Source organism: Mastomys coucha, unplaced genomic scaffold, assembly GCF_008632895.1.
Source record: "Mastomys coucha isolate ucsf_1 unplaced genomic scaffold, UCSF_Mcou_1 pScaffold16, whole genome shotgun sequence".
NCBI classification, from domain to species: Eukaryota; Metazoa; Chordata; class Mammalia; order Rodentia; family Muridae; genus Mastomys; species Mastomys coucha.
Window position 1 is genome coordinate 103,905,291 of NW_022196898.1, and position 10,781 is coordinate 103,916,071.

The 10,781-nt window shown below is 37.7% G+C and overlaps 1 long non-coding RNA gene across 1 annotated transcript in view; it reads right to left on the reverse strand.

The window, feature by feature from the left end:
* Positions 1–2,683: 2,683 nt before the first annotated feature.
* The window catches only part of LOC116094421, a 26,019-nt gene continuing 17,921 nt past the window's right edge, over positions 2,684–10,781 (reverse strand). Inside the window, exon 2 of the long non-coding RNA XR_004120107.1 lies at positions 2,684–2,890. This is a non-coding gene — a long non-coding RNA (uncharacterized LOC116094421). The remainder of the gene's footprint in view (positions 2,891–10,781) is intronic.

Sequence of the window (10,781 nt, forward strand, 5' to 3'; positions counted from 1 at the left end):
ATATGAGCCTTGAATTCCTGATCTTTCCAAGACTTTTATCATGAAGGGATGTTGGATTTTGTCAAAAGGGCATTATATTTTTATAACATTGACCACTGAAAGAGCTCTAGAAACCTATAAAATAATAGACACTTTTGAAGGTCCTTACTTAGTCTGTCTGTACCATACAGTGTGCTTACCTGAATTTCTACCAGCTGTCTAAGACCTAAGAAGCTACCCGCAACATAAAGCATCAGGGGTGAAGCCCTGTAGGTGTCAGGCTGCTTGCTGGCTTTTCACCACCCCAGAACTCTATGTGGTTCATAAAAGATGGAAGGTTTTGCTCAGAAAATTTCCACAAAATATTCTCAGAATTTCACCACAATTAAGAGTGAAAAAAAATTGAAAATGGTAACCAAAAATGAGCCAGATATTGGTAGGAGGCAGCATAGAAATAACTTCCAATGAGCAATGGTCCTCTCCTCACAAGGATGCAGCATAGAGATAACTTTGAATGAGCATTTGTCTTCTCCTCACAGAAGAACTAGAAATGCTCTATGACAGGAAATGCCATTCCTGAAATTTCAGTCTCCACTGATGGAGGCAAGTACTGAGTGTGTGGAATTATGCTCAACATTTCTTGAATGAGTTATATCTGACATTGGAAACTGCTTCTTCTGATGTGTTAGTTTTTCAACAATATACATAACTGTTCTTTGAATACCCTGCTGGTGCAAATGCATACTCTGCTATTCTTCATTTGCCTAAAGACTCATCAAAGAACAGTAACCCAGCATCTTCTTTGCAAAGACAATCTTCAAATGTTGTTCCTCTTCCTCCTCCTCCTTCCTCCCCCTCCTTCCTCCTCCTCCTCCTCCTGCTCTTCATTCTCCTCCTCCTCCTCCTCTCCCTCTCCTTTTTCTCCTTCTTCTCCTTCTTTTAAATGTCAGTATTCATGTAGGTTGTTATTTGCCCCAATTAGACTACAGAGAAATACACATCTCATCTTTACAAGAATAAAGACACCTTTCTTGGTGCCCTGGCTCCAACTTTTTTTTCTATGTGACTCTTAGGAAATGGCAAACTTCCTTGGTCTCTTCATCTTCAGGAAGTATGATGTCACTACCTCAGTGCTTAATGAGATGCAAATTAGACTCCATGCCTGACATGCTGAAGGCTTCATGAACTGGCAATAAGGCTTAGCTGCAACAAGTCTTCTTCCTAGAACAGAATCTATGAGTTTCCTCCTACACACAGCTTTCATAAGATTTTCATATTTGAAATATGTATTTAAAATACTCTGTTCCCTCATCTATAGGTATTAGATGCTTCTAGACGTGGCTTAAACACTAAAATAATATGTTTACAACATCAAATTTTTCTTGGCTTTCACAATATCTAAATTAAGTTCTACAAAATACACGGTGCCATCAATTGCCTCTGCTATCAAAATCGCAAAATTAGGCAAGTGCATCTCCTATGGTAGCGTAGGCTGGAAGGAGTATGCTAGCTTATGACTCTAAAAATGGAAAACAACAAAATAGATTTTCTCAAGACAATGTATAGCAAATGCTAATAACAATATTACAGTATTTTCTACAGAAAACTTATATAAATAAAAAAGAACAGACTTCACCTTGTCTTTTTTTCTTTTTAATGCCAATTTCTATCTGTTATGAGGATCATCATCAAGGCAAGGGATTGATTAATTAGGCAATTCATCACTTTGTTACATTAATATAAGAGTGGGAAGAATATGTTCCTGTACCTTGCCTGAACGGCATGCATCTGCATCAAACCCTCCTCCACTTCTCTGTGAGAACGTGAGCTCATGTTAAAGTGCCTCATTTACAAGGAAAAATAGCTGCCTGCCAAAAAAGAGCAATGCAACATAATTACTCCTAGCTTGGAAGCCTACTATTATTTTATTCAATGACATTCCCAAATGGGGCTGGAAGAATTTGACATGAAACATTTTTTTTTGTTACAAAAAGCATCTTTCTGCTTATTTATAATATAGACATGGAACAAAAATATGAATGGTATAAATGAGCTCCCATTTAACAGTTACAAACTGCTTTCCACATAAACCCCTTAGATTTCATCCCTTCAGTTCTATTTTTGGGCGGAGTGGCATACAATATTGCAAGTGGTTTTCTAGATTCAAAGCAGAGTCTAGCAGAATGTATGTTTTCTGCTAGAACACAGGCCATCAATGATGTTTATAGATAGAAATCAAAGATGGACCTTACTTAAAAGAGAAAGAAGGTAAGACAAGTAATATATTGGAGTAAAAAATAATTCAACATCTATTGAGTGGCATTATCTGTGTAAGACTACAGTAAATACATGAATAATATGCTCACTATTAGCAAATGATTACTAAGTAAAGGTGTCCTCACAAACCTCCAGTTATGTCTCCTATGAGCATATTTGACTGCTGATCTATGTGGAGACAAGACCCTGTTTTGGATGTCATATGTAAAACTTAGACTTTCAGGTTAGAAAGACTTGACTTAGAACAACTGACTTTATTTTCTCATGTTTGGTTTTCTTTCTCTGCCCCAACAGTATAATAATTCTACATTAGTTTTGAGTTACAAACTAGTATATTAGCATGAATGCTATGTGCCAATCATTTTTGTTTGGCATGTTATATGGTCCTGGAGTAGAGAGGTACAGGGAACAAACATAGAAGACACCATTTTGTATCAAGTTATCATATTCTTCTGGTTCTTACAATATTTTCTCCCCTTCTTCTATAATGGTTTCTTATACAGTTTTAAAACTTGTTTGGGTATGGGCATTTATGGTCAGTTGTTCTGTGGGTTTTGATCAGTTGTCAATTTCTGTGATGGTCTCTGACGCAAAAAGAAGCTTCTTCAATAACGGGTGAAGACTCTGCTTTCCTCTGAAAATAAAGGTGGAAATTTAGAATACAGAAGGGAACTGTACTGGTTCAAAACGAGACAGCAATAGGTTCTTTTAGGCCCATAATACCACCAACCATAGGCAGCTGCCTGGGTTTACAGTGCAAGGCACGAGTTTCCTCCTATTGCTCAGGCCTTAAGTCTAGTTGGGCAGCTAGCTGTTGCTTGCCTTAAGATAGAAATGTCACTATTACTCTCTTAAGAATATTTGCCATGGTGGTAATTGTTCTTACTCAAAGGTATCTCAGCTGAATAGTGCTTTTAATTGTTTTTCTCCTTTGACAGTTTTTATAGCACCTTCTGGTCCAGGTCAGTTCCAGCTAGTTTCCTCTAAGTTCTGTGTCCAAAGTATGTGGTCTCTTCAACAACAGAATCTAACCCTCAAGTTCTGGGGGCCAAACACGGAATGTGAGTGGTTTAAGAACAATGGGATTATATTTCCTTATGTTGATATTACAGAAGAATGAGCATGGTGCAGAAATAAAAAACAATTCAGCAATCTAAAAATATGTGTTCCCAACCACTGTGCTATACTATCCATTGCAAGGAAAAATAAATGCAGAGGATTCAAAAAACAAGAAACCTTGGCTATGGGACAAATAAAGCCAACACACAAACCTACAATGGGAATAAATATTTCTGTCCAGAGAACTTTGCTTAAATTAATCACACAGCAAAGTTGTAGTAGTTATTGGATAGTTTACAAGGCTACAAATTATGTCACCTAAAATGAAAATAAAAGGGCAAAAAGATTCAATTGCCTACTATCTAACCCACAGGAACCATAGTACTTATCAGCATTGTCACTGCAAGCATGTTATTACTGCCCTCATCATCATAATTGTCTCCTGGCCAGCAGCATGACCACAGGAACATATTCCCTGCATGTGGGAAGGATCATGGCAGTCCTCTTGCCTCATTGTCTTTTGGGTAGGCAGATTTTAAACTGAAATTTCACAAGGTAAACACAAACTCAAAATAGTTTATTGTGATAGTTCAGAGTGGGTTACACACTCAATGCAGATGTCAACACAAATGTAACATTTATAGACTTTCTGTAAACAAAAATTATACTTTCACTCTGAATTCCATGGAGAAATCTATACATCATCAAGATTGGAACTAACCTAAGTACAACTTTCCAAATAAAAGCTTACACAAATATTTAAAGTGTTACAGGCACCATACTTAAGTTATACAAATTGCCTGTATACTATCATTCTGCAGGCTACACACACATTAGGACACATGGGGTGATAGTACAAAGGGATTCAAGGAGCTCAGACTTTACTACCTCTTTCTAAATTTTCTTAATGTAACAGAAGACTCCAATTAAAACTCTAATACTATAAAGGGAGATATATTCGATGATGCCATCAGATAAAATAGGATGTGACCGACATGAGAGGCACAGATTTATTTCACACACAGGAACATATTTTTAAAATATCATAACTGTCCTGGTAACAGCTTTCTGCCAGAGCAATGCCAGTGCACCCAACTCTGTAGATCATGCTGTCAGTCACAGATGCTGTCCTGAGTTTGCCCTTAGAAAATTTCTGCATTTGCATAAAATATCTGAACTCATTACTCATTGTGAATCCTAGTTTCTGAAATCTCCCATAATACTGTTGTCTTTTAATAAGCATGTACATGAGTTTATGGAAGTGAGTATCTGTCTTCAGGACTTTAAGTCCCATCCATAAATAAATGGTGCCCAGCACACCCTGTCTGCCCTGTGACTCAGTTTGTTTGACAGACAGTTGAAAGTGTGACCTGGACTTGTGAGCAGAGTATTCTAAAGCATAACTCAATTTCTCAGTCTCTACTTCACACTCTTTCCCAGTTTCCCCTTCTGAAATAGCTCGTCTACTCATGCAGTTTAGTCTAAAACACAATGATCATGCTACATTTGCCAGGTCCAGCTCCCAACACTCTGATGAGCCAGCCTTGTGGTCTCTCTCAGCATCTAGTCCAGTGACTGGCAAACCGCACAACACAGCAATCACCGCAGTTGTCCCTACCCTTTGGTTTCACTCATCCACCTATCACCAATTTTGCAAGCTGCAGGAAGAATTATCATTGTCAACATCCTGCTTAAGCGTTCCTCTGACCTGCCATAATCTCTTATGACAAAGAAGAAATGCAAACTCTTCATCATGCTCTTACAAATGCCTCTCAGTTCACTTATCTTCCCACTGGATCTCAGAATTTTCTCCATTCCGCTGTACCAGCCGCTCTGGCCTTTACCTCTCCATGCTTGCAATGCTGCCTATGCCAATCTGTCTTCAAAGGGTTTGCTCCTCTCCTCCCTCAAACCCCACTGCTTCTTTACAGAGATGGGGCACCACAGCTGCCCACTCTGACAATCAAGGAAGCATTCTCTTTATGCCTGGTCATGCTTCATTATTATTGCCTTGTTATGAAATACATTGCCTATATTGAGTCACTGCCTCTTTGTTGTGTATCCTTTTTACCACGACATCAGAAGACATGCTTAATAACAGCATACAGAGTATTTTTGTTTGTTTGTTTCAAATTATACTAAGATGCTGTGCAGTACCTGTTAATAAGAATAAATGAGGGAATTATAAGGAAGTTTGGTCTTGTATGACTTCATGTAGGAAATTGCAAAAATGGTTTATGTTAAAGAATAAGGTAATGAAAGGAAAATGTATCTTTGCCTGTAATACAGTTTTATATCATACACTGTAAGGGACTTCAGCTAGAGCTGGCTCACTGGTTAAGAGTACATGTTCCTCTTTTAGAGCAATCTTTTCAGGTAGCTCAAAACCTCCAGCTCTATGGCTTCCAATGGCTCTGATCTTCAATGTCATCCACACTTGTTTTCATAGCACACTCACTTGCACACATATACACATATTCAAAATGTTTATATACATTGTTGGCCACTGAAGAAGGTAAATTCCAGACTTGCTGACTCCAGACAAGGTTGTACCTGGACCTCCCATCTGCAGGCACACTTTGCAGTATCATGGTTTTCATCCATGAAAATTAGTTTCCTTTTAATCTTTCCAATATGTTCATTTTCTTCTCTTCCTCCCCTCTTTTTATACATACATATCTTTTTCGTAAAATATTTTAATTGTTTGGAATTATTCCTTTTTTTTTCTATGTTCACAGAAAGATGAGCAGAAGGCACACACTTCCACCTTGACCCTTTGGAAATAGGAGTAGATGTCTCTGTTATCAGCACCCACAATAATGTGAGTGTCTGTTATTGCTAATATAACCACTGTAACCTATGTCTACACTCCTCCTGGAACCTCTCATTTTACTTTGCATTGTGAGATCTGAAAAAAAGATGAAATAAGTTAGTTCATTGCCACAGAACACACTAACCACTGAAACCTGAGTCCTCCCTACTTGCCTTCACTTTTTCCCACAATAATCCAAAACAGCTAGAGATTTATTTTAATGTTTACATAGTTTTGTCTTTTTCAGAATGTCTTATAACTAGAATGAGGTAGTGTATTGCTCTTTCAGACTAGACTCTATCATCTAGTAATGTGAATTCCTGTTCCTTCTCTGTCTTTTCATGGCTTAATAAATCACAAGACCAAGGGCCTCTGCTCCCATTGATGTCCTACAAGGCCATCCTCTTCTACATATGCAGCTGGAGCCTTGGATCCCTCAATGTGTCGGTGGTTTAGTCCCTGGGAGCTCTGTGGCATCTGCTTCATTGATATTGTTGTTCTTCCTATGGGATTGCAAACCTACAGCTACTTCAGTCCTTTCTCTAACTCCTTCATTGGGGAACTTATGCTCAGTCCAATTGTTGGCTGTGAGCATCTGTCTCTGTATTTGTCAGGGTCTGGCAGAGCCTCTCAGGAGACAGCTATATTAGGCTCCTGTCATCAAGCACTTTTTGGCAATAGTGTCTTGCAATAGTGTATGGATTTGGTGGATCTGTATGGGTTGGATTTTTCATAAATTCATTGCAATGCCCTAAAGTATAAACTTTGTGGTTGGCAGTGTCAAAGGTTAGAATCTCTGCTCCTATAAGCTTCCACAACCTATGAAAAAATACCACAGACAGAAGACCAACCATTCAGAAATATGAGCCTGCTTGGTGTCTAACACATTCAAACACAATTCATGAAAAAAATGTATAAATCTATAACAGCTAAAGACAAAAGCAATGTTTAAGGATAATTTAATGTGGAAAAATACTCTGGATCCTCTTAGGGGGATTTATATAAGCATTAAAGAAATAAAAGAATCCCTCTAGAGAATTCAGCATTGAAAATTGACACTGTGAAGAATTAAAAAAAAAAAAAAAGAAACAAAAGCAACAAGGAAGAGGTTGCAAAATTAAAAAAAAAATCATCCGATATAAAAAACTATTAAAGAATCATATGAACTAACTCAGAGTGAAATATATACATATATAACTATATAAATTGACAGTTATATATTATGTTTTATATATACATATATGTTTAATGAGAACCTTTCATGATGTGATGATGCAAAAAGAAAACCCAAATACATAATATATTTACTCTACAAATAACTCAAGAAAAATTCTTTATGTAAAAGAATCAATAAAATTTGGTGTAACTGCAGGTAAACTGAAGCTGAAGCTGAGAACCTAGGGATGAACAAATTATCTAGAATATTGCACAAAGAAAGAAAGGGGAACTCTTTTATAAACAATCTATACTTGGTAAGGTACCAGAGGAAAAATTAACAAAAGACATACAAATTATAAAAATAGATAAGATGGGATTTTAACAGTCTCTTTCTACAATTATTGAAGAGTTACAGATGATAACTTTCAGATTAATGTGAACTGAATGTAGACAAAGACAAAATTATGCTGGTGGGTTAGATATAGAGGAAGATGCTGAGAGTAGATAAAAAAAAATATAGGTGTGCTCATGTGCTTCAGGATCAGAGAGACAGAAGACATCTAGGAGATCACAAATAGACTGTTAAACAATGAGTGAATGTGGGTGTCACTGATCAATGCAGATTCTGTGGCATAATGATGCCCATGTCCATGATAAAAATGTAAAGACAGTCAGAATAAAACATAGGTTGTTGACTCTGATAGAGGAAGATAAAAAGCTAGAGTAATTTTATATTAAATGACTTGTTCCCATTGTTTCTATATTTACTAAGAAAATTACTTGGAATTACTTTGCTTTTCACTTTTTACCACTTGTAAAATGGCAATAACATTTGTGCTTTCTCTTTGTACTGCATTTTTCTGAAGTTTCTAAATTTATTCTAATTTACTCATTCTCATTTTGCTTACTTTTCAGAAAGGTCATCCTGGTGATTTGAATTAGAATGTATCTTATAGAGTCTTGTATTTTAGTACTTGGTGACAAATTGGTGGAATTACTTGGGAAGGATTAAGAAACATGGCCTTAGCCATTCTGAGTGGTGTAAGGCAGAATCTCAGGGTCATTTTGATTTGCATTTCCCTGATGACTAAGGATGTTGAACATTTCTTTAGGTATTTCTCAGCTCTTTGAGTTTCCTCAGTTGAGATTTCTCTGTTTAGCTCTTCCCCATCTTTAATAGGGTTATTTGGTTCTCTGGAGTCTAACACCATGAGTTCTTTACATATAGTGGATATTAGCCCTCTATGAGATATAAGATTGGTAAAGATCTTTCCCCAATCTTTTGGTTGCCATTTTGTCCTGTTGACAATGTGTTCTGCCTTACAGAAGCTTTGCAATTTTATGAGGTTCCATTTGTCGATACTTGATCTTAGGGCATAAGCTATTGGTGATCTGTTCAGTAACTTGTCCCTTATGCCCATGTATTTGAGACTTTTCCCTATTTACTCTTCTATTAGATTCAGTGTATCTGGTTTTATGTGGAGGTCCTTGATCCATTTGCACTTTGAGCTTTATACAAGGAGATAAGAATGGATCAATTTGCATTCTTCTAAATGTTGGCCGCCAGTTGAACCAGCACCATTTGCTGAAAATGCTGTCTTTTTTCCACTGAATGGTTTTAGCTCCTTTCAGAACGGCTAAGATCAAAAACTCAGGTGAAAGCCGATGCTGGCGAGGATAGAAAGAGGAACACTTCTTCGTTGCTGGTAAAATTACAGCTTGGTCCAACCACTCTATAAATCAGTCTGGCAGTTCCTCAGAAAATTGGACATAGCACTACCTCAGGACCCAGCTATGCCACTCCTGGGCATATACCCAAAAGATGCTCCAACATGTAATAAGGACACATGCTCCACTATGTTCATAGCAGCCTTATTTGTAATAGCCAGAAGCTGGAAACAATCCAGATGTCTCTTAGCTGAAGAATGGATACAGATTGTCCATTTACACAATGCAATACTACTCAGTTAAGAATGAGAACATCATGAATTCTGCAGGCAAATGTATGAAACTCTTCCTGAATGAGGTAATCCAGATCCAAAAGGACAAACATGGTATTTACTCACTAATATGTGGATATTAACCAAAAAGTTCACAATGCCTATGATATAACTCACAGACCATATGAACCTTCATATTAAAGAACGCCCAAGTGTATATATTTCAATTCCACTTAGAAGAGGGAACAAAATAATCACTAGAAGCAGTGGGAGGGAGGGAACTGGGTGGGAAAGAAGGGAAGGAGGGGAAAGGGGACAAAATCAGGTATGGGGGTTAGGAGAGAAGCTTGGAGGGTCAGGAGAATGAACAAAAATATGCAGCAGTGTGGGGTGTGGGGCTAGAGGAGTCTCTAGAAAGTTCCAGACACCAGGGATGTGAGCAGCTTCAAGGACCCAATGGGGATGACCCTAGCCAAAATGCCCAACAGTGGGGATGTGGAACTGAAAGAGACCACCTCTAGTAGATAGAAATGGCCCCCATTTGAGATATGGACCCTTCTACCCATGTTCAAAATCCTTGACCCAAAATGTTTTTGTCTAAAGAAAATTCAGGGACAAAATTTGAACAGAGATTGAAGGAAACTGATGCCATGTTGTACTTGCAGACATGAACCTAGCATGGCTTTCCTCTGAGAGGATCTACCAGCAGCCGACTGAAACAGATGCATATACTTACCCTTACCGCCAAACATTGGAATGAGGTCAGGGACACCTATGGAAGAATAAGGGGAAAGACTGAAGGAGCTGATGGGATTACAGCAAAAGCACAACAGTATCAACTAACTCAGACCCCTTGTCTTAGGCAGGGTTTCTATTCCTGCACAAACATCATGACCATGAATAACAAGATCAGAAATGATAAAGGAGACATAACAACAGACACCGAGGAAATCCAGAAAATCATGAGATCCTACTACAAAAGCCTATACTCAACAAAACTGGAAAACCTGGATGAAATGGACAAATTTCTAGACAGATACCAGGTACCAAATTTAAATCAAGATCAGATCAATGACCTACACAGTCCCATATCTGCTAAGGAAATACAAACAGTCATTAATATTCTCCCAACCAAAAAAAAACCCAGGACCGGATGGGTTTAGTGCAGAGTTTTATCAAACCTTCAAAGAAGACCTAATACCAATACTCCTCAAACTATTCAACAAAATAGAAACTGAAGGCACTCTACCCAATTCGTTCTATGAAGCCACAATTACTCTTATACCTAAACCACACAAAGACCCAATGAAGAAAGAAAACTTCAGACCAATCTCCCTTATGAATATCGATGCAAAAATACTCAATAAAATTCTTGCAAACCGAATCAAAGAACACATCAAAACAATCATCAAGTAGGTTTCATCCCAGGGGTACAGGGATGGTTCAATATACGGAAATGCATCAACATAATTCACCACATAAATAAATTCAAGGACAAAAACCATATGATCATCTCATTAGATGCTGAGAAAGCATTTGACAAAATCCAACATCCC